This window comes from Phalacrocorax aristotelis, chromosome 8 (assembly GCF_949628215.1).
Source record: "Phalacrocorax aristotelis chromosome 8, bGulAri2.1, whole genome shotgun sequence".
NCBI classification, from domain to species: Eukaryota; Metazoa; Chordata; class Aves; order Suliformes; family Phalacrocoracidae; genus Phalacrocorax; species Phalacrocorax aristotelis.
In genome coordinates, this window is record NC_134283.1 from 26,865,923 (window position 1) to 26,889,480 (window position 23,558).

A 23,558-nucleotide genomic window follows, 5' to 3' on the forward strand; every position below is an offset into this window, starting at 1 on the left:
TGTGCCCTTTCAGTAATTTTCACCCCTCCTTAATTCAATGAAATATTTCCAGAGTTAGATTAGGTTGGACCAGCGTTTCTCTGCCAATGTGCTGCTGCCTTGGGGATGTGATAAATGTACACAAAAAAAAAAAAAAAAAAGTACTGAAAGTTTTGAAAATACGAGCCTGAAACATCCGGTGCCTCAGTGCTTGGTCAGGAAGATTCTGAGTACATCCCCTCCAGTTGCAGGCTGCTAAGTTTTTATTAAATTTGACATATTTTTTTTAAAAATCACAGTAAATTTAAAACTGATATGAAAATTCAGGGATGGGGATAATAAAAGCCACAAGAAGAAAAATTTCAGGGAACACTGAGGTGGACAGTAGACTTGCTATTCCACTGTACGTTTAGTTTCCTGTGGTATTTTTTTTTTTCCTCTGGCATATATAATCAGAAGTGACAGTATTTTATTAAAATCAAGTAGCTAAATAATTCTCTAAATGGTTCTTTTTTATTTAATTTCCATTTTAAAAACATGGGAAAATAAATTAATATTTGGAAGGCAGTATAGGCCATTCTGGATTTACTTCTGATTTTTGTTAAATTGTTCTCAAATTGCTTATTGCTAGATCCATTGGAAAAAAAAGTGGATGTTACAATACTGACGAGTGCAGTATCCAATTCAGTGTCTTTTTAATGAAATGGGCTTTTTTTTTTTTCTTTTTCAAGAGGATGCAAAACCATCTCTTCCACCTACAGGAAAGTGCTCTAACCATCCATCCCCTTCACCTGTATAAGTTAATTGGCACTGCATCCATTACTGTAAATGGAGCAGTTTGCCCAGGCAGGAAAAAGGGCTTCTCTCCCAAACGTAAAGTTACCTAAGAGAGATGAGTTGGGCATTTTACTGGGAGGATTTCAATCCTGAATTTTTCTCACACTGAGCACTTCCTTTGATTCTGCAAATGTAGAACTTTTTTGTGTGTAGTAAAATCTACAATTGTTCAAACAGAAAGGAATGGTTTGGGGAACTCTTGCTTCATAAGCACCATTCCTGACAACATTTTTGTGTAAGGTATTGGCAGTATGATTTAATTCATGGATGTGTTGCACCTTGTATACATTGTTACCCAGCCCAACACTTCATTTTTCCACTTAAAAAGACAGAAAATGTATTAGTTTGAAAAAAGAAGGGTCTAGAGCTAGTTACACTAAACCGTTGTAACTCTGGAGTAAGTTTCAAAGGATGACAGTGTGACTAGAAGGTGACAAGAGATGTATCAAGAAAATGTGATCCTCCTAGTTAAACTCTTGACGAGTTGGATGACCGAAGATACAGGAAAATCAAATGCTAAGGTGATAGGAATTTTCCCACCTCCTACTGCATCCCTTCCACAAAAAATGGTTTAGATATATTTAAAGGCTATGTTCAATGAAAACTATAATCCCAGCTAGACTGCAGTCCAAGGGTCTTGTTACTAGTGCTTTTAAAAAATGCCTTAGATGCAGTTTTGACAATTCAAAATTTATTTTGAAGTGTAAGGAAAATCAACCTAAAAGGTTTTGAGGTCACACTGACTGTAACTGGGTTAAATGGGTAGCTCCTTTTATTCATTAACTTTTACAGCATGGCACAGAAGTATAACCCAAATTGAAGCTTTGCCTCATTAATGCTTTCGACCAGGAGTTTTGGGCTAATTCTGCCTAAATTCTGGCAAGGTGATCATGAACATCAAGCTGTCATAAATATGTGGGAAGTCCCAAGCTGAGATATTAGATCCTTTTGCATAAATGTGTGTCAAGATCTAGATTCTGTTCAGATAAATATACATTTTATTTCAGTATGTTAATGGTAAAACTCAGCAGTCTTTATTTAGCAGTGTTTTCCATTTTGCTCCATATGTAGTCTATAAAAAATACATACCAAACTCCATCCAGCTCTCATTTCTTTATTTTACTACCATAATCTGAAGGCTGTGACAGATTATAAAGGTGAAAGGCAAGTATGTTCTTAAATGTCGTGTCTGTTAGCTACATAGTTTTCCTGCCAAGAAAAATTGTTCCTAATGCTTAAAAGGTGAAAATTGTAGCTTTTACATATGATAAGTTACAAAATCAGTAACAGTCTATTATCTTTGACATAAATATTTAAACCAAAGTATAGAAACAACATTTCCTCTTACCTTTTTTGTACCAAGTCAAGACTAAGGAATCATTATTTCCAGAGTTCCAGTTGGAAAAGAAAAATCGTTTAACTCCATCATTTCTGTGAAGAAGAAAAGACTACCATTCAGTTATATCTTGTCAGAGGGGATCTACATCCTCAGCATCGCCCACCATAAAGCACAGTACAGGTTGCCCTGGAGAATGCAGTCTCCATAACACTTTATTACTAGACAGACACTTTTCATGACATTTCCCTCCTTTGGTTATAGATAATCTAAGAAACCACTATAGATATTGCAAGAGACAGTGGAACTAGGATTGTAATTTTCTGATCGCTTTTCAGCTATGTTGCTGTTGAAAGAATTGGTCATATGCCTCCCTTTTCTTCTCTGGCTTTGTGTTTCTGGCTCTGTGGCTCTGTAGGTATTTGTGTTGGTCAACAAGAGCCCAGGAACAGTTTGGGGTCAAAATCATTGTGAGTGTATGAGGCACAGTCTTTGTGTGTAGAGGAAAGTAAGTCTTCTTTTTGCAGAAGCAGTGCTGATTTCTGCCAGCTTGGTGATTGTGAAAGTACGGCATTAGAGTCGCGCCTGCTCGAATCCTCATTCTAGGGCTATTTAGTGTTTATATTAATTTATTCATTGCTCTCTGTCAGCTATGGGGATAAAGAAAAGTCACTGCTTTTAAAGTCTCATTTTCTGTTTAGACTGCGAAGATGCGCTTCACACTTTATCTTCCAGGCCTTCTAAACCCAAAGGATGGATCTTTAATGAATGAAATCAAGTTTCTTGTATCATGAGGTCTCTTCTGATTTATTTCTATGTAAAGATGAGATAAAGAACATACAGATTTATCCCTAAACAAAATGAAAGTAAAACGAAGTTAAAGTTGGCATTTTGTCAATGTTTCAGTTCTTTGCTAGGTCTCCACTATTCTAGGAAATACAGTATTGGAATTTAAAAAAAAAAAACCAACCCAAAATACAACCAGTCTATTGACTCCATTTCAAGAGAAATGTAACTTGTTGGCTTAGTGTTGTGCTCTTTCTCTACCTTCTACAGCTAATTTTATTAGCATGGCTTCATAGCAGTGATACCTGTTAATATCTGTGCACAGAGAAAAGTTTCATGGTCTTCAAACAGTGACAGAACTCTGTTTTTAACCTCGGTACTTTCTGGTTTATTGCTGGGCTGAGGCACTGCAGAATGGTTGTCACTGTAAATCTTCACAAAGCTGTCATTCTCTCCATTTGACTCCTTTTTGTTGTTAAAGTTTGTTGTAAGTAACTGAAGTATGGATCAATTCCAAAAATGGCATGCTTCTCTGCTTGTTACTGATAAACTGAAAAGCCATCAGGGAAAGGTAGAGAATTCTTATTAGACCAGTGGTCTTGAAGCCATGAAGCAACATCTACTACCAATTTCCCAGAAATTTGGGCTCCTGTGAGTTCAATAGAAACCTGACATTTTTCAGGGGTGAGTCATTTGAGGAAATTTCTTGGCTGTTTTGGGAAGCACTAAGGTATAAGAAGTGTTTGCTTTCCAGTAGAAGCTCTGTAGCAGAAATGCCAGTGACGTAATCTCCAAGGGCTTTGGTGCACAGCTGGACTCTCATGCCCATCACATTTGTAAAATAAGCTGTTGCCAGTTTTTCTCAAAAATAAGCTTCAAACTGCTTCCTTGCATTCCAAATTTCCAATTTGCTAACGGACAAATGCCTAATTTGCTAAAAATTTTGCAGACAAATTCCAAACCTAAAAAGTAAATGTATGAACTGAACTTACTGGATTCTGGAGTTCTAGATTCTCTTAAATTCCAAAATTTAATATTCTCTCTGTTAAACACTGAAAGAAAAGCAAAACTGAGGTCATAGCTCTGCATATCCACTCTGCTTTGGTACTCTGGGCTTCATAGTTTATGGAGTGAAAGTGAAACAGGAAAATCAGATGATGCATGACATTTGATGAAATTGATTATTAAGAGCCACATTTCTGCAGATGTGAAAATCTCTAGGAAAACATAATTTCAGTTCAAAACAATATTCTAGCTTCTTTCATTTCCTACTGTATGTAACATACTAGATTTCAAATAAAACCAGGTTGTCAGAAGTTAGTGATGTTTCTCATCACACAAAAAGAAATGTAAGTTACAAAATGGCAGACTGGCATTTTTCCCATCTTCTGTCTGCTGTCTGGAAGAGGATCTGGCCAAGTGATCAATGCACCTGTCAGTTCCACATTAAATTACTATAGCTGAAGGAAGGCAGAAGCAATTTGCACCAAATGCTGCATCCTTGAGCAAAGGATAGATGACATTTGGATTTCCAGATCACTCCACTAGGCTACAGCTGTTCTGTAGTTCACTCAAAACTAGTATACTGATTTGTCAAGTTATAACTGGCTTAGGATACAACCTCATTAGTAGCTTTCCCCTGCCATACACATTCTGGGCCTCTGAGAAGATGCATTTAGAACGCCGTTGTGAAATATGGGGACTACAACTGAAGCAGTGGGGTTGGAGATTTTCATGTGTGTATTTTTTAACAAGAAGGATACTACCCAGAGAACATCTCCAATTCTGTGAAATACAGTGAGTGGACTCCATAAAATCCAGTCAGCTTGCTGTCCAGGCTTTCTTTGCTTCAGTATTTGTGTAAAGTGTTAGTTCAGTTCTTAATACAGATTCACAGAAAAACTTCCTTAAAACATAATTCCTATGAATGAAGTTCTTCTGAGCGCTTAAGCTCTTAAGAAACGACTGAAATAATTCACTCAGCCTTGCCTGACACTACCCACCTATAACAACACACACAGATTAAGCATGTATGTGAACTCATTGCACTTAGGTCTTTTCTGTTGGAGGTGAATATGGGTATCTGAATTAGGACAGTTGGCGGAAACTGATTTTTCAGTGGTTAGTATCACAAGAAACAACTAAGTGTGTTAAGGAAAATTGCCCCTCCTCCCAGTATGTGCTTTGGAGGGACTGCATATCTATTCAGGAGGCTCAGAAAGTATGCTGTGTGTGGAGAACATGACAGCAGCAGGCTAACTCTTGCTCCAAACCACGCTAACATACCTTCAGGTGGTACATGCAGGAGCTCCATCGTGACCTGTGCCTGTGTGGCATCTGTTAGAGCAGGCAAAAAGCAGGACAAGCCATCAGTGGGGTACAAGGGCAGAAGTGGATGCTCACATGTGTGCTGCTGTGCAGGGTCTGGTGACAGGACCAGAAGCTGCTGGGCCACGAAGACAGAGGTGTTCTCTGTGTATGTTGGGGATGGGGGCAGGAATCAAAGTTTCAAACCAGTTTCTTTTTGCTTTCGAATTTTTCTCTCTTTGATTATTGGCTGCAATAACATGCCAAAATGGACAATCCAAATTTAAAACTAATTTACTTCCTAAAATGAAAATAGAAAACACATTAGTGAACTGTGACAGACCTTTGCATACCTGTCAGATAAGTTAATTTCTAATGGTATCAGTGATTTCTGATCTAATTTACATCAGGTTCATTTACACTGACTCACTAATGACATAAATTGTCTAAGTTTTCAACCATTCTGTTCTCACATGCTCTTAAGTATATCATAGAATAGTTAAGGTTGGAAAAGACCCTTAAGATCATTGAGTCCAACTGCTAACCTGTCACTGACAAGTCCACCACTAAACCATATCCTCAAGCACCACATCTACCCTTCTTTTAAATACCTCCAGGGATGGAGACTCCACCACCTCCCTGGGCAGCCTGTTCCACTGTTTGACAACCCTTTTGGTGAAGAAGTTTTTCCTAATGTCCAACCTAAACTTCCCCTGGCGCAGCTTGAGGCCATTTCCTCTTGTCCTATTGCTTGTTACTAGGGAGAAGAGACTGACCCCCACCTCGCTACAACCTCCTTTCAGGTAGTTGTAGAGAGCGATAAGGTCTCCCCTCAGCCTCCTCTTCTCCAGGCTAAACAACCCCAGCTCCCTCAACCACTCCTCATAAGACTTGTTCTCTAGACCCTTCACCAACTTTGTTGCCCTTCTCTGGACACGCTCCAGCACCTCAATGTCCTTCTTGTAGTGAGGGGCCCCAAACTGCACACAGTACTCGTGGTGCGGCCTCACCAGTGCCCAGTACAGGGGCACTATCACCGCCCTAATCCTGCTGGCCACACTATTCCTGATACAAGCCAGGATGCCATTGGCCTTCTTGGCCACCTGGGCACACTGCTGGCTCATGTTCAGCCGGCTATCAACCAACACCCCCAGGTCCTTCTCCCCACAGGCAGCTCTCCAGCCACTCCTCCCCAAGCCTGTAGCGTTGCATGAGGTAGTTGTGACCCAAGTGCAGGACCTGGCATGTGGCCTTGTTGAATCTCATACCATTGGCTCCGGCCCAATGATCCAGCCTGTCCGGGTCCCTCTGTAGGGCCTTCCTGACCTCCAGCAGATCAACACTTCCACCCAGCTTGGTGACATCTGCAAACTTACTGAGGGTGCACTGAGTCCCCTCGTCCACATCATCAATGAAGATATTGAACAGGACCGGCCCCAACACTGAGCCCTGGGGAACCCCACTTGTGACTGGCCACCAACTGGATTTGACTCCATTCACCACCACTCTCTGGGCTCAGCCATCCAGCCAGTTTTTAATCCAGCGCAGAGTGCACTTGTCCAAGCCGTGAGCAGCCAGCTTCTCCAGGAGAATGCTGTGGGAGACAGTGTCAAAGGCCTTACTAAAGTCCAAGTAGACAACATCCACAGCCTTCCCCTCATCCACTAAGCAGGTCACCTTATCATAGAAGGAGACCAGGTTAGTGAGGCAGGACCTGCCTTTCATAAACCCATGCTGGCTGAGCCCAATCCCCTGGTTGTCTCGTACGTGCTGCATGATGGCATTCAGTATGATCTGCTCCATGACCTTTCCTGGCACCGATGTCAGGCTGACAGGCCTGTAGTTCCCCAGAGTGTCCTTCCAACCCTTCTTGTAGAGGGCCATCACATTCGCTAGTTTCCAGTCATCTGGGACCTCCCCGGTTGACCAGGACTGCTGATAAATGATGGAGAGTGGCTTGGCGAGCTCCTCTGCCAGCTCCCTCAGTATCCTTGGGTGGATCCCATCTGGCCCCATGGACTTGTGAACATCCAGGTGAAGGAGCAGGTCGGTGACTGCCATCTCTCCAACAGCTGGGACTTCATTCTGCATACTATCTCCATCTCCCAGCACAGGGGCCTGACAGCCCTGAGGATGACCAGTCTGACTATTAAAGACTGAGGCAAAGAAAGCATTAAGTACCTCAGCCTTCTCCTCATTTTTCCTGGCGAGGTTACCTTCAGCATCCAACAAAGGAGGGAGATTCTCCCTGGCCCTCCTTTTGTCACTGATGTATTTATAAAAACATTTTTAGTTATCTTTAACGGTGGCAGCCGGTTTAAGTTCCAGCTGGGCCTTCGCCTTCCTAACCTTTTCCCTGCATAACCTCACAACATCCAAAGGCAGTAAGCTCTCCTTTTTTTCTTGAGTTCCAGCCAAAGCTCCCTATTCAGCCAAGCCAGTCTTCTCCCCTGCCTGCTCCACTTATGGCACACAGGGACGGCCTGCTCCTGCACCTTTGCAACTTCCTTCTTTAATAACATCCAGCCTTCCTGGACTCCTTTGCCCTTCAGGACTGCCTCCCAAGGGACTCTGTTAACCAGACTCCTTAACAATCCAAAGCCTGCCCTTCTGAAGTTCAGGGTAGTGGTTTTGCTGACCCTCTTCCTTACTTCTCCAAGAATCGAGAACTCAAGCATGTCATGGTTGCTGAGCCCAAGACAGCCTCCGACCACCACCTCACCCACCAGGCCTTCTCTGTTCATAAACAGCAGGTCCAGCGGGGCACCTCCCCTGGTTGGCTGGCTTACCAGCTGCGTCAGGAAGTTGTCTCCCACACACTCCAGGAAACTCCGAGACTGCTTTCTCTCTGCTGTGTTGTATTTCCAGCAGATATCTGGTAAGCTGAAGTCTCCCACAAGAACAAGGGCTAGAGATTGTGAGACTTCAGCCAACTGCTTGTAGAGTACTTTCATCTGTCTCCTCATCCTGGTTGGGTGGTCTATAACAGACTCCCACCAGGATGTCTCCCTTATTGGCCTTCCCCCTGATCCTCACCCATAAGCACTCAAACTTATCATTACTGTTGTTGAGTTCTAGACAGTCAAAAGAGTCTCTAACATACAGGCTACCCCTCCACCTCTCCTTCCTTGCCTGTCCCTTCCAAAGAGCTTGTAGCCATTCATTGCAGCGCTCCAGTTGTGCGAGTCATCCCACCATGTTTCCATGGTGGCGACCACATCATATTTTCCCTGGCACGCAATGGCTTCCAGCTCCTCCTTTTTATTGCCCATGCTGCATGCATTGGTGTAAATGCACTTCAGTTGAGCTATTGATCTCTTCTCCAACACAGGCATGTCACCCTCAGGCTCATTCTTAGCAAGCCTGGTTTCATCCCCTTCCCCCTTACATCTAATTTAAAGCTCTCTTAATGAGGTCTGCTAACTCCTGAGCCAGAATCCTTTTCCCCCTTTGCAACAGGTGAACCCCATCTGTCTCCAGCAGGCCTGGTGCCATGTAAACTGCCCCGGGATCAAAAAAAACAAAATTCCGCCACTGGCACCAGCCTCTGAGCCACGTGCTAATGAGATGGGACTTCCTGTTCCTTTCCGTATGCCTCCCAGCTACCGATGGGATGGAGGAAAACACTACCTGCACTCCTGATCCTTCAAGCAATTGCCCCAGTTCTCAAAAGTCCCTTTTAATTGTCTTTGTACTTCTCCCAGCTACCTCATCACTGCCGACCTGAACAACCACTGGCGGACAATAATCGGATCCTTTTACTAGCCTAGGGAGCTTCCTGGTAATGTCTCTTATCTCTTGCCCCAGGGAGTCAGCAGACTTCCCTATGGGATGGGTCCGGCCGGCATATCGGGCCCTCTGTTCCCCTCAGAAGGGAGTCGCCTGCGACAATTACCCTTCTTTTTTTCTTATCAGTGGCCGTTGTAATGCGTGGGGCTGACTGGTTCGCTCTAGCCAACCCCTTGGGTGGATCACTGTCCATATCTTCATCCTCCTGGCCCTTGGGTTCCGGAGCCTCATACCTATTGCGTAAGGGCACCTGGCGGGGTGAAGTTGGCCGGGAGAGGATTCGCCTGCTGCGCTGAGCAGGGATCTGCATCCATCTTCCGTCTCTTGGGTCCCCTCCCTCTGCCTGGTGGCACGAGGGCAGGGGAGCCACTCCTCCTCTTGATGCTTCCATCTGGTATGCTCATCTCAGGGATGGTAGGGAGTGGCTCCACCAGTCTACCTCCCTCTTGCATTCCCTGATACTCCTCAGTCTTGCAACTTCTTCTTTCAGCTCTGCTACCATGCTGAGCAGATCCTCCTCCTGCTCACACCTCACGCAGGTGGTTTCTCGGGAGCCCTCCACGACTGGAGCAAGGCTCTGGCACTCCCTGCAGCCAGAGACCTGGGTGGCTGCATGTTCTAGTGGGAGTTACACCTGCATCACCACATGCCTCCTGGCAATGGCTCTTCTATGAGCAGAGACCACGGCTAAGTCTTTTCCGGGAGAGCGTGGACCATGAGAAGAGCTCACCAGCTGCCGGCTTGCCCTGCCTGCGTGAACTGCCGCGCAAACTGCCGCGCCACGCCCTTCCTGACGCGCAACTCGCTGTTTGACCATCCTGGTCACTGCACACCTCATCGCTCATGCTCCCAAGGGGTTGCCCCAGCAACGCCCAAGCCCTGTCTGCCTCGCTCGCGAAAGCGGCTGGGTTTTTTGGCATGAGGGCCCCACTGGGCTTTTTATCGGGTTCCCTGGCACAGGAAACCCCCTTTTCTACCCCAATCTAGAGCCCAGTCGCAGGACTTACCATTGCTGCCGCCACGTGCCTTGCCGACTTACAGATATTTTTTCGTTCTTATGGGTATTCTTTTTAAGTGGAATATCTTTATTTAAGCTGTTGGTTTGATGTGTTAACTTTACAACCAGTCACTCACATATAAAAATGTTTGAGCATCTAGGGATTACAGTGTAACTGGAGCTTAGATGAACTGTATAATAAGATAGAAATATATAGCCTCCTACAATATACACTGGTTTTGATGAGAGTTCGGAGTTCAGAGATAAATTGAATGGTAAAGTTAGCACTGTCTTGAGGGTACTTGAGTTGTAGCTTTGAACTCAGGGAAGTTGTGGCTTTGCAAGTGTTGTTTGTTTACTTTATAACTCTTATTTGCCTGAATTTGTATTTAATTAAAACCTTAGAGAAATGAGACTTCTGTATGAAATGGATTCTTTATAACCTGAGAAAGGGCTCGTGAGGAGGACTGGCTGTTTTGTGACACTAGCTTCCAAAATAATGACTGCTGTGTAACGTTATAGGACGTTTGCCAGCATGAAAAATTGCCCTTAATAGTTATGGAAAAAGAAAAATCATGTAGACAGCAGGGATTAGGAATTACATTAAGAAAACTATTACAGAAAAGATTTCTGTCTGTGCTTAATGTTCCACTGATTTCAGTAGGGTTCCTTACCATGCTTACATTTAAGCACAGGCATAAAACTTTGAAGCATCAATGCTTGGGAGTGTCTGAAGAGAGGTGAATAAGGATACAGATTATCCCCTTACATGTATTTTTAAGGTTTGATAGTAATCTGTTGGGGTTACTGTAATTCATATCAGTATCAAAGAGTGGAGCAGTTAAGTTCCAAATCTTTTCATTGCGGTGTAGGAACTTGTCATGGTTTTGACTGAGATAGAGTTAATTTTCTTCACTGTAGCTGGCACAGTGCCAGCTGTTAGTCATGGCAGTGAGTGCAATCACAGGGGGATGGACCCAACCAGATCCCCAAAGCCACTGCTCCTACCCCAGCTGCAGTGACAATTCTCTACTAGTAAGAATATGTGCAGACAGGGCTTGCCCTGCATTTCATGGGATTGTTGTGTTGGTAAAAGGCAAAGGAGGGGCTAAATAGCTTCTAGATTTTACTTTAAAGAAATCTGGGAAAGCTAATTACTCACACAGTTAGTACTACTAGAGAAATTACAGAAACATTTTATAGGCAAAGGTCCTCTTGTACCAACACACATGTTTCTATGATTTGAGCTAAGGGAACAGCTTAGGTGGTGGTGGGAGCAGTTGTGGTTAATAGGCTCTTAGTCCTTCAGGGTGGCCCTCTGCCAGAAGACAGAAAAGTAATTTAGCCAATGTGTCCAGGAAAAGCTTCTTTTGAACACTCAGGGCTAATGCCTTTAAGCCCAGCTGTACATACAAACATTTTCTGACTTCCTGCTATGCTCTTCCTCCTTCTACCTGCACTCCAGCACACAGATCTCTTTAGTCATCAATAGGAACTTTAAGTGTTTGGAGTTTCTGATCCTCATTTATATATATATATATATATATATATATATATATATATATATATATATACACACACACACACACTTTATTTGCCTGGTACGTTCGATGCACAGCTTGTTGTGCCTGTTGCCACGGCCTGTGTGGGAAGTTTCCAAAACAGCCCTGTACAATTTCAAATACCAGGTTCTGTTCTTGCCTGTTGATTCAACCAGCGAATGGTCTCATTTTCAGAATTACTGATCATCATCTAATAGTAAGTGTCTTGGGAACTCTGAGTCATTAGAATATAGGAAAATCAGGACAGCAGTTTTGGAAAGTCCTGAGTGATGGATGGGCAAATAAGGTATGAAAAAAAAAGCTTAACAGGAGTCAAGGGAAAAGAATCAATATAAAGGAAGCTTGGATTTGTATACCAGTCCTAGCCACTTAGTTCTGTTGCCTCAGGAGATACAAAGAGGTAGCACAAATATCCCATATAAGTTCAATTAGTTCAATGGTAACCCTGAAGAACTCACCTCTGAGGTGAATGCCAGCCCTGAGACCAATATTGGAAGGACAACACCAGCTGCGCCATTTCTACTGTGAAGAAAACAGCTTCCTTCTCTGTCACAGCTGGAAGAAACAAATGGGATGAATCTATGACCTGGGGAAGGTGATGGAGTGCATGCTCAACAAGTCTGCAGATGGCATCAAACTGTGAGAAGCAGTTGCTATGCTCAAGGGCAAGGCTGCCATTCAGATGGATCTAAACAGGCTGCAGGAATGGACAACAGGGACCTTATAAAATTCATCAAGGACAAATGCCAAATGCTGTACTTGGGAAGGAAGAGCCTTTTGCAGTTGATCCAGGCTGGGGAGCAGCTCTGCAGGAATGTGCCAGGGGTTCTGGCAGGCAGGTTGCTGTTGAAGAGCTGTTGAACAAGAGACAATGGACATAAACTTAAACACGAGTGATTCAGACTGGACATAAGGAAAGCCTTTCACACCATGAGGACAGTCGGGCACTGGAACAAGTTGCCCAGAGAGGCTGTGCAGTTTCTATCCTTGTAGCTTTTCAAGACCAGACAGAATAAAGCCACATATCCTTACCTGACCCTGTTTAGAGCAGGTCAGATTAGAGACCTCCTGTGGTGCCTTCTGACCTGAATTATCCTACAATTCTATGACAGAAAAAGGTTACAAGAATTAAGAAAATGTAGAAATAAGTGAAACACTATTTTATATTTATAAGCAGCAAATAGCCAGGGGGAAATCCAGTAAAAAAAGCTGAAGATGAATGATGCTGACACTACCAGTAGTCTAAATGAATTTATTTGGCCTGTTATTCATGAAAAAGGCTGAAGAAGGTCAAATTCTGGAAACTGGAGTAAGTGAGATGTTAAAAGATTTTATGATTATGCTGGAACAGACAGGCAATTAGAAGTATTAAAAGCTGACAAGGCACAAGGTTGAGATGAATTATATATTTCAGTATTCTAGCAGAAGTGGGAAAAGGAGTATTTTGAGCAGTGCATACTTTGCAACAGCGGAGTTTCAAAAGATGGGTGTCAGTCTGAAGAACCAAACATGAACAAACATGCCCTTGTATACAAGGGGACTTTATTTTGCCCAAGTTCAGTTCCCACAGGAAGATGGCAGGAAGGGAAGAGTTTGTGAAAAGAAAGGTCCAAATGAAAGCAAAACATGCTCCTCTGTGTGATGTTCTGTATATTTTCTGTATGAATCTAAACTGTAAAACAACAGTCTTGCAATGTTTTACTGTTCCTTACAAGAACAGTCAATACAGGCACACACAGCCCAGTGGGTGACAGCAGCAGGTATTTTTTTTATCCACTCCCAGGTGTATGAACATCAAAGAGGCATTATGAAGAGCTGCTTGATTCACACAGGTGAAGCAGTATCTTCAGATTTTCTCCCCTAGGACCCAGAGCACCATACTTCCTGGACTATGGGGGACTATACTATCTCTGGTAAACTGAAGGAAAAATAAACAGAAACCAAGTCTGTGCATGACAATTTCAGGTCTTTAGTGGATAGTTAGCTCCAATATAAATGCAATTGTATACACTGATGACAGGGATACACACAGGCAACAGATACTAAGAAGGAAAAAAGCATAAAGAGACACAGTGTAAGTACAAGACAATCAGTGTCCATAAACAAAATCATTTATCTGAAAGCAAGTTAAATAACATTTGTGTAAATGAAGATAACTCAGTAACTAAAATACTAACACGCATAATATTCATTGTATGTTTTCATCCCTTTCAGCACTTGTTCTTGTGGGGAACTTCAGCTTACCAGATGTCTGATGGAAATAAAATACAGCAGAAAGTAAAGTCTAGGAAGTTCCTGGAGTGTGCGGAAGATAGCTTCCCGACACAGCTGGTGAGGGAGCCAACTAGGAAAGGCACCTCTGCTTTTTGTGAACAGAGAAGGACTTGTGGGTGATGTGATGGTTGGAGGCCATCTTGGGCACAGTAATCACAAAATGATGGATTTTTTGATTCTTGGAGAAGTAAGGTGGGGGGTCAGCAGAACTGTCACCTTGGACTTCCGGAGGACAGACTGGCCTGTTTAGGAGCCTGGTTGATAGCGTCCCTTGGGAGGCAGTACTGAAGGGCAAAGGAGCAGGAAGACTGGACGTTCTTTGAGAAGGAAATCTTAAAGGTGCAGGAGCAGGTCATCCCCATGTGCTGAAAGATGAGCTGGCGGGGAAGAAGACTGGCCTAGCTGAACAGAGACCTTTTGCTGGAACTTAGGAAAAAAAGGAGAGTTTATGACCTTTGGAAGAAGGGGCAGGCTACTCAGGAGGTCTACAAGGATGTAGTGAGGTTATTCAGGGGGAAAATCAGAAGGGCCAAAGCCCGACTAGGACTTAATCTGGCTACTGCTGCAAAAGACTATAAAAATGTTTCTGTAAATACATTACCAACAAAAGGAGGGCTATGAAGTATTTCCATCCTTTATTGGATGTGGGGAGAAACATAGTGACAAAGGCTGAGGAAAAGGCTGAGGTACTTATTGCCTTCTTTGCTTCAGTCTTTAATAGTAAGACCAGTTGCTGTCCAGGGACCCAGCCCCCTGAGCTGGAAGGCAGGGATGGGGAGCAGAATGAAGCCCCCATAATCCAAGGAGAGATGGTTAGCAACCTGCTAGACCACTTGGACACAGACAAGTCTATGGGGCCGGATGGGACCCACCCAAGGGTACTGAGGAAGCTGATAGAAGTGCTCACCAAGCCACTTTCCATCCTTTATCAGCAGTCCTGGCTAACTGGGGAGGTCCCAGTTGACTGAGGTTAGCAAATGTGACACCCATCTATAAGAAGAGCTGGAAGCAGCATCCGTGGAAATAAGGCCTGTCAGCCTGACCTCAGTGCCAGGGAAGGTTATGGAGCAGATCGTCTTGAGTGCCATCACGTGGCATGTGCAGGACAAACAGGGGATCAGGCCCAGCCAGCATGGGTTCATGAAAGGCAGATCATGCCTGACCAACCTGATCTCTTTCTATGACCAGGTGACCGACTTAGTGGATGAGAAGGGCTGTGGATGTTGTCTACTCAGACTTCAGTAAAGCCTTTGACACTGTTTCCCACAGCATTCTCCTGGAGAAACTGGCTGCTCATGGCTTGGATGGGTGTACTCCTCGCTGGGTAAAAAACTGGCAGGATGGCTGAGCCCAGAGAGATGTGGTGAATGGAGCTAAATCTAGTTGGCAGCCAGTCACAAGCAGAGTTCCCCAGGGCTGAGTTTTGGGGCTGGTCTTTTTTAATACCTTTATCAATGATCTGGATGAGGGGATCGAGTGCACCCTCAGTAAGTTTGCAGATGACACTATATTGGGTGGGAGTGTCGATCTGCTTGAGGGTAGGAAGGCTTTGCAGAGGGACCCGGACAGGCTGGATCATTGGGCCGAGGTCAATTGTATGAGGTTTAACAAGGCCAAGTGCCAGGTTATACACTTTGGTCACAACAACCCCATGCAATGCTACAGGCTTGGGGAGGAGTACATTTTCTTCAGCTTCTAAAAACGTGATTCATCAAACTGTGACCACAGGAGCATTCCTTGTAAGTGCTTACGTATCCCACAGACCTACAGGCTTCACTTCTGGAGGTCACTGTTAAACTAATGCAGAGGAAGGGAAAAGAGCAAGTTAGAAACAGGAAGTCTAGACAAAAGGAGGGGAACTCTGGAAATACTGGCTCTGGACCCCTCGCAGTACAGAGCAAGGACTAATTTCCTTCTCTCTCTGAGGCAATAGACGTGGAGTTGGAGGGAAATTCTGTAAAATATGACACTATATTCAGTCTTTATTTTAATTTTAGTTTCAGATGTCAGGTTATGCTTGGTATCCCTTTTGTTTGATTTTTGAGGAGGACTTCCGGTAGGGAAAGGAGAGCTATAACAGAGAAGGCTAACTACTAGGCAATAACTACTAGGGACAATATAGGGAACAGAAAGAATACTGAACAGATATGAAAAATGCAAGGGAATTAATTTAATAGTGGAGTGATAGGCTGCAGGTAAAGATTTAGAACATTAGGGTATACTGCAGTTGGAAGTCAGGGCTCTGAAGGTGCCACTGGCCCTGCAGCCCCTCTTCCCTGGCCCTGGCCAGGTTTGGCTGCAGTGAGGGGTCAGCCGTGACCCCCACCGCAGGCTCTAGGATCAGGCTGCTGGGAGAGGCTTTGTGGGAAGTCTCCCTGGGCTTTGCCCCCAGGGCTGGCTGCTGTCACAGCGGGGCTGTGGCCAGTGGGTGAGGAGCTTGGCCTGCTCCCCTGCTCCATGTGCAGCCCACTTGTGCTTCTCCCTGACCAGGGAAGTGTTAAGAAAGGCTATTTCAACTTGGCTTTTCCAAATTGTCAGGCCTGTATGAAATGAAAAGCCTCTAGGATGGATGAGAGTGGAGACACATAGCTTAGAAAGTTTCCCTTCTTGAGTCTTAGTGGTGGCCATTTTGAATTTCTTTTCAAAAAGTATATATTTTACTGATAATTTATTAAAGGACAAAGCATGGCATTAGGCACCAGTGAGCATCTAATAGAAGCAGAATGACTAGAAGATTGAGAACACGGTAGGCTTATAAATCTGATCTCAGCAGCAGAAAATACATGGAGAGCAATTATGCACACAGAACATTTAGATATATGTAATTGCTTAAGGGGTAGTCAGCATGGATCCTGGAAAAGAAGATTAGGCAAGATAAATGTGCTTGGTAGATCTGAGTAGACAGGACAGCAAGAGTGGATATCATTTATCTGGATTATGGGGAGGGAGGGGAAAATTTCTTAATCCTACATAAACCAAAAGATGACTCATTTTCAAAGTCCATAAACATAGCTTGAGAAAAGATAGCTAGTGGACTGGATTATGGCAGGTAGAGACAACAGGCATAAATACTGTGTAACACTTTTATTACAAAAATTCTCCATCTGAATTTCAGCAACTGCTTAGTGGTCCCCTGAGGCTTTGTGTTTCTCTTTATTGCATGTAAGTATTCCCTGCTGACTTTAGTACTGTCCTAATGTAACCCCAGTCACTGCAGGGGTTGTTATAGTAGAGGCTTGATCCTGTATCACTTATGAATATCTACCTTCACGTAAGTTAGGAATAGAGGAAGGGCTCCAAGCTGGCATCAAGGACCATGGTAGTAATTAAGTCACCTATTTTAGGAAGTGGTCAAAGATCATGTGTTGCATTAAATTGGGGATGGAAACTGCTGGAGCCAGGACAACTCTCTGGGCCTTCATCTTCATTTTCATTTCCACCTCCTGCAGCCACTTATGACTTTGCTGTTATTTTACATGAAAAATTTCAGAACTTCACTCAGAGCACAGCAGGGACATTTTCACCTTAGAGTACTTTGCCTGGGCTGGAAAACTCTTCCCAGATTGGACCCCAGTGGGTTTTTCATACCTTTAGCTGCAGTTGCAGTCAGTGTCCATCTAAGGCATGTCCTGCATAGGGCCTTTCCTATATAAGGCCTTGTTGCTGGCAATGCCACCATTTCTAAAGCAATGCCCGGGGAGAGCGTCCTGTGACACTGAAATAACTTCAAAAGCTTGTTTCAGTTCTGCACTGAAGGCTTCACCCAGTTTACACAGGGAAATTAAATTGGTCAGAGTAACTTTCGTAGTTGACAGTCTCATTTTCTAGTTCTCAAGCATAAAGTGAACGCTTTCATGGGGGCTGCTAGCATTATGACAAAATGTTTAAATAAATGCACTAGCTGCATTTTGCTGGCCAGACTTCAATGTCGCAAGCACTTCTATTCTAGTTGGGCTTTACAATTACTTCTCTGCATGGAGCTGCTTTTTTTTGTACAAACCAATCCTCAAGTCTGATGCCTAAGTCATTGTTACCCCTTAAACTGCACAGCAGCAATTAGTCAAAAAAGATGAGCTTCACAAGGTTTTTATCTTTTTCCATGTTTCTTTTCTGAGAATGAAACCCCTTAATATGCACCACAGCTATCAAGACAGGAGAAATGCGAAAGCAGAAGCTTAAAATCTGGGATGCTCACCTCACACTGGCAGGTGGTGGTGGTGGTGGTAGCCGCCTTCTTGCCCTCCTCCTCCTCCTGCCCCACATCCCGCAGCAGGGAGCCCAAGATGGCGCCGCCTGGCTGAGGGCGAGGCCTGCCTGCCGGGCTTTGGCTTGAGGGGGCGTCTGCACATTTGTTTTTCCTTCATTTTTATTAATTTTTTTGCTTACTGTGCATTTGCGTTCTTTCAGGATTATGTTTGGGACTACTGTCTTCTTGTTCTTCTGTTTGTGGTAAATTATCCTGTCTTGAGAAAACTTCGGGAGAAATTGCTGTGCTTGTTTAGCTACTGCAGGGTTAATTTTTTTCGAAGTATAATAGTTTAAGCTGCTTACTTAAAAGGACTCTTGAGGAATTTTTTTTTTCATGATCTTCTAATACTTCTGACTTCTCCAAACTGTAAAATGAGTTGACTGTTGAGGTGTGAAGCTTCATGTTTTTGCTACACGCTCGCTACTGTAACCCCACCGACCGTTGAGGCAGTGAGAGCTGCTGTGGAGACTTAACTGTGCTTCTGAGGGCTCGATATGCTGGTTTTTCTGTAAAAAAGCATAGCTCTTACAAGTATTCTACAGGTAATGCATGTGCTGTGCTGAGTTGCTGTGTTTTAGAGCTATAGATATGTCCTTTTCGTGGCTTCTATTTGGACCATTTATTTCTGCGGTCAGTGGGTTAATCTAATACTGCTCACAGGCATTTTGCATTAACATATCATCATTCTCTGCTTGCTTCCTGTATTTCCCTCTATTTAGGTCAGGTGAATAAAAACAATAAGATTCCTCAAGACTTTAACTGAGGTTCAGGGTCGTCATCTGTATCTGCATGGCAGTACCCAAATGCAGCCTGCACCTAGTACAAAGGTTCTTACATGTGATGTGCATGAAAACTGTGGACGGAGTTTCTAGGTGGTAGTTATACTTCTTTTCTAGTTTAAGTGTTAGTCTTCAGAATACGCTTTTGTTTTGCCTTTGTGCTGGGAAGAGGTTACAGAATGGAGATTTATGAACACTGCCACCCCGCCTTCACGTGGGGAAAAAACCCACCTCTCTTCCTTGGCCTTGTTCACTAAGGTAAGTGCAGTCCACAGTCATCTCAATGCCTACAAAAACAGTAGCTGTTTTTTGAACGTGCGTTTTTTCTCTACAAAAGGAACAAGCAATGCAGGGTGGACGTTAATGGCTTCTAGTAATGCATTAAGCAGTGCAGCTTAACACGTGATAATGATGTGAACAGCCTGTGAACTACAGGAGGGTGGAATTTGTGTAAAGCTAGTGTTTTTCAGGACAAGTGAGTTACAGGTGATGGCTTGGGAAGAAGGCTCCTCTAGCACCTAGCCCCAGCGCAAGAGCAAGCACAGCTAGTCACCAAGCCTGTTCTTGAGACAAGCCCGTTCTGGAAAGTGTGCCATCTCGTTAAATGATCTGTTCTTGTGCTTAACCATTCCATTGGGGGAAAGAGGGTTTTGGTTTGTTTTTTTTTTTCGTGTGTGTATGCTTATGCTTCAGTGAGTTGGTTTGTTTGTTTGTGTTTTTTTTTGGGGGGGGAGGGGATGGAGAGGAGGGGATCATCGTCTTGTTTAATTTAAATCTCTGTGTGCACTGTTAAAGAAAAGAGATGTAATAGACTTAAACTAAAGCAAGGGAACAAAGATTATTTGCAACTGTTTTTCCTCTTCGAGCGTTGCTAACTTGTTCAGTCTGTCCTCGGGAGTTGTGGTGCTCGCTTTGACTCTGAAGTGTGCGTCTGAAGCTGAGCGCCCCTGCCTGTGACTAGGGCTTTCTCGTGTTGCTGCAACAGTGGTGAATGATGAGGACAGTATACAGGAAAATTCCCGCGGTTTCAGAAACGAGCCGTTTGCTGCTGGAGTTGTTTCTCTGCAAAGCTGCCACCGGAGGTCAGTATTGTCTCATTTAACTGTTGCTCTGGTTTATCAGCTTTCTCGGAACAGATGGCACATTTGTTAGACTTCATTGAGTATATTTTTTCGGTTATTGAAGCGTGAGGGAATTTCATGTTTGCAGGTAGAAGCAAAGAGGTAGTTAAAAATTTATAATGTTTATTATTTCTTTATGTATTTATATTGATAGAAGCAGCAAAGCAGCTGATTTATCTGCATTTGTCAATTTGATGGACACATGCTAATGGTGTAAGTAGGACGTTCATTTTCCCTCTGATGTAACACTTGTAAAATAGATGATATTTAGCTAGATGCTACCTGCCAAGCCTGTCATTAAGATTTCTGGAGTGTTTTTCTACAGAAAGGTTAGAATGGCTGGACACAATAGGATCATTTTTGGGGTGTGTGTGTGGAAATGTGCCTCCTTGTTCCTTTTCTGCAGGATGCTGTGAAGTGATAACAATGGCCCAAAGTCTGAAAATTTGTGTGACTTCAAGCAAGTTGTTGCATTGTAGTTTTCTCAACCGGTAATGAGAAAATCGTGATTGCAATTGGTTTGGGACTTTTCTTGTAAAACATACTGAGATCTTGGGGTGGAAAACACTCTACAGGATTTAGTTTTGTTTATCTAATTAAAATAAAAACAATATTATTTTATAATTGTGAAAGCTTGCTATTTTAAATTGAATGTTTATCTGCTTCATCTGGAGGTGTCAATTACTGATACATGACGACAGAAGTGCATTAATAAAGAAGCCGGAAGAAGAATAGCAGAGCCTTCTCATTCTGCTTCCTGACACCCTGGAAATTCTAGTGTTTAATTTTCACTTACTACAGTAGATTGCATAAACATTCAATAGAAATGCACTTAATCCTGAAATGCACTTTTGACCCCTTGCCTTTGACCCTGACACACATGTTGGCATTGGAAATAAAATTCTGGCAGTTTTGCTTGGTTCAGTAAAAGGCAAGTTTGCAGAGACGGACAGGAAATCCATTCCTACTCTGTAGATTTATCACAAAAATGCCTAAAGCAAACAGCAAAGTAAGTTTGCTTTACTGGAGACAAACTCACACCTTTGCTCTTTCAAAGACCCTGTTTACAAGTTAAAGCCATGGCTCAGTCTGTCTTTCTTCTTAAACTACCAATCTATAGGTGCTGCCTGAAGGCACTTGCAAAGAAAAAAATCGGGAGGTATCCTGCTGCTATCATGGTCTAACAGAAGCGCTTGATGTTCTGAATATAGAATGATTGTGTTTCAGTAGTCTGAAAGCCTGGAGAGCTGAAGCTGAAATGATGGCACATGTGTGCCGTCACCAGCAAAATCTGATTGCTCTACATGGGAAAAGTCCAACTGAAGTTATCCCGACCAATACAAATCTTTCTGGTGCAAAATGCTTTCCCAATAAGCCTATTAATGGGCTATATCATAAAAAGATTTCAAAAAGGTCAGTTGAAATGGCTCTTTATGTTATCTTCCTCAAAGGCTCTGCCTACGCTTGGAATAGAGTTGTGTTTGAAAATGGTGTTGAGGCACAGTTTGAGTTCAGCTCTTGCTGTTCCATTACGACAATGATTTGGCAGCCTGGCTTGGATGAGATGTTAGAAGCTATGTTTTTCTCTGGGAGGAGGAGGGGAAGGGTTTTACTTTCGTTATACAAGGTGCTTTCTGGCACAGGTGCTTTGAATTTTTTTTTCCCCTTAATAAGTCTGGTTTTGTGCTAAATGTTTTTCTGTGTTACAGGTCATGGGTGACAGGGAATCCATCCTGAATTGCTTTTAAGACTCTTTCCATCATGGCTTTCCTTTTCAGAATAGGCCCAATCTTTATTTGCAAGGGGCAGAGTTAATGAAATTATTATAGATTATGAAACAGACCTAGCAATATGAGTGTATTAGAAGCACATAAGAAGAAATTGCTGCTGTCACATTGTGGTTGTTAAAGTAACTGAACAGAAGGAAGTGATGGAGGAATAAAAATGCAGATTTGTTACACTGACTGAGAAGTGAATGCAACAAGGTTGTACTACAACTGGGAAGAAAATCCAAGTATTTTGATACCCAATTCTGTGCTCTGTTTGCTGGAAATGATGGTTTTGTATTTAGGCACTCTAAGGAAATGGTAAATGATGGTTATTTGTTAGGAACACAGGCAACTTGTCAGTTTTCCACTGGGCACTGTTTTTGGCACAGTTTCTATTGTGAAACTCCCCTTCTAAATATAGAAACAGATATATTAAATAAAAATTCCTCATTGCCCTTTCTGTCTATGAAAATACCATTAACATTTTTCTCAAACCATGCTATCTTTCCAGAAGACGTTATCACAGTTAATAAAGTAGGCATCGTGGTGTGGAGAGGACTACCAAACCAAGAAAAGCTCCAAAATTCTTATCCATGGAAGCTGCTGATGGCTGCTTCTTTCTTTGTATTACTTCTTCATGCTTGGTTCTGCATCATCACTCGTGTGTGTGTGTTTACTACATTCTCAGTTATGCCAAGGAATTTTTCTTTGCATTAAAAGGTCACCTACTAATATAATGGAAATGAAAGAGTATTCTTGCAATGCCAAATCTAAACATCTGCTCATGAATAGGTGCCTTATCTTCAAAATCCTCTTGATGGCACTCGAGCCTTAGATATATATGCTCAGAAGCCCTTTCTTTTGGGTATGAAATCCTATTATCTAGGTTAGCTCATCTGTATTCAAAAGATCAATGTTGCGTTATTACAAAGATCCTTTCAAGTGTAAAAAGGATGGCACTTCATTACAGAAAGTAAAAGAAACTAATCAAACTTTCTTGGTGAAATCATTGACTTTTTTAAGTAAAGGGCAAATTTAAGAATTTGAAAGTCCAAAATGTAAAAGACTCTTACAGTTGAGCCTCTGTGCTGTTCTAACTTAAATCTCCTGTAACACAGTTCTTGGATTTTTCATATAATCTGAAGAAGAAAGTGGTATGATGGAGCTCTCCTGAAGGCTTCCGATTAAGCCAAGTTACCATTTGCCCTTCTGAAACCTGATGTACTATATGAGAACCATGTACTTTAGAGAACCATGGAGTGCACATAAGGGGGGTTTTATATGAGAGAATGTATGAGATCGTCACTTTGTTTAGGACAGTTAGGCTGTGCCTTAGCACTGTGCAGATTTTCAGTAAACATGAAATCATAGGGGACTTAACTGGAGTTGTCTGTGTTGTCATGTAGGGTTGTGCAAGTTATCATAACAAATAATCATCCATCTTATTTCCTCCCTGCCCCTTCACCCCCATTTGTGAAAGGATAACAGAGAGTTGTACAGTTCCTGGTTTACTACTGATGGCTCTCTCTCCTATCTCATGGCTTTTACTTGTAGCTTTCCAAATGCTCTGTTACAGAAATGGTTACTAGCACTTTACATTTTTTGCAGATAGGTAGAGAGCAGAACCCAGACCACTGAGCTTCCACTCCTCAGTGAATTGGTACTGATTAGCAGCTCATCTGTGAACACCTCACTGTGAATATTTGTAATTTGTGCTAGATTTACATATATTACTATTTTGTGTGTGTGTGTGTGTGTGTGCTTATTTCCCTT